Raw genomic sequence first — 1,638 nt, 5'->3', positions numbered from 1 at the left:
ATATGATACTTATCATATTTATGATGCCTGAATCAGCAAAATTAAAGTGGGAAGGTGAGAAAAATATACAACTATTAGATATATCTATCCTGTGTTTTGGCCAAGTCCATCCTACTAATCAAATGGGATATAACTATACTTGGGCTACTGGTTAATTGTACTTTCAGGGTTTTTTTTTTCTTTCTTTTTACTCACTTTATTTCCCTGCTCTTTAACAAAATTAAAATTAAATTGAGATGAACTTCTAAATGTGAAATGTTAACATTAAAACAGAGAAAAATTTGTTTCTAAAGATGTTTATTTTATTATCTCAAAAAAAAAAAAAAAACAACACACCACAGCTTTTGGACCCAGCTGGTTGGAGCAATGCTAGTACAGGAAATAATACAGTTATAATGTCACAGCCAAAGAACCCAAAACAATGTCAAAAGCAGCACTGAGATGAGACATGCTATGAGTCTTAGCTTCAAAAGGAAAAATGTAGACAAACTTCAAGGAAATATCTTTTACGAGAAAAGAGTGCTACTCAGACTAACCTTAGCCATGAATCTGAAGGCGGCTGGAAAGTTTTCATGGAGGCTTACCATAAATTTAGTACCAAATGGATCAAGTGCCAAAAGTGAATACAATTCTCAGATTTATGGCATTTAATTCAGAAATAAAGGTCCTCTTGAAATAATATTCCAACCATTGGGAGAATTTCCAAGTCAGAGATATGATTTATAACATTTTCTTCATCAGCTTAAAGTATAATGCTATTATTATGTCTCTGATTTTGTGGATGTTCTTTAGAGTACTTCAGTCTTTCATAAATCTAATGTTTTTCCTTCATACTCTGATTTTCTATGATTTAGTTGTAGCTGCCTTTTAATGCTTGTGCATCATTAGCAATTGACTTTCAATGTATTGTACTGTATTACAGTTGTACTAGTTGCTCATTTACCATTCATGTCACAGGATAAGTGGCTTTATATAACAAAGTCATCAGCATAATAATTATTACAGATCTCTCCTGCTTCCTTTCCCCTCTCTTTCTCTCCTCAGTCTTTTTTTTTCCATTAATGCTGTCACTGTCTGTTGGATTAATTGACTATATTTTATACAGTATCATATAAAAGTAAAAGTTTCTTTTTAAGATCCTTTTGTAAAATGCATGCAAATTATATGTTTTCTACAGAAATTACAGAGAAAGAAAACAAGAAGATATATTTTATTACAGTTTAGTGACGTTTTTGGGCTACTTAAATATCTCCTTAGGGAAAGAGGGGTTGACAAAATGATCAAGATGGTGAACAATTTCCTGACTCCCTTTCCCAAGTCAAATGTTCATGATTACTCTTATGTGTAGCCCTAAACAGAACAAGCATATAAATGTCATAATGAGGAGAGAGGGAAAAGTAGCAATAATGTAAGCTCAGTTTACATTTAAATTGAGCTGGATCAGATTGAGTTTTCTTTCTCCAATCAGCATCCAGTTCTCATGCTAACTTTCATTACCAATTCAACAAAAATCTATCAAATATTTATTGGATGCTTACCATGGACTTGGCTCTGTTCTCAACACAATTTTCTAGTTTAAGATATCCTGCCTATGAAGAGTTCATAGTAGAAATGAGGGACATGCACTTTACCAAACTG

The sequence above is a fragment of the Bos taurus genome, chromosome 4 (genome assembly GCF_002263795.3).
Source record: "Bos taurus isolate L1 Dominette 01449 registration number 42190680 breed Hereford chromosome 4, ARS-UCD2.0, whole genome shotgun sequence".
In the NCBI taxonomy this organism is placed as follows: Eukaryota; Metazoa; Chordata; class Mammalia; order Artiodactyla; family Bovidae; genus Bos; species Bos taurus.
This window is presented reverse-complemented; position numbering follows the sequence as displayed.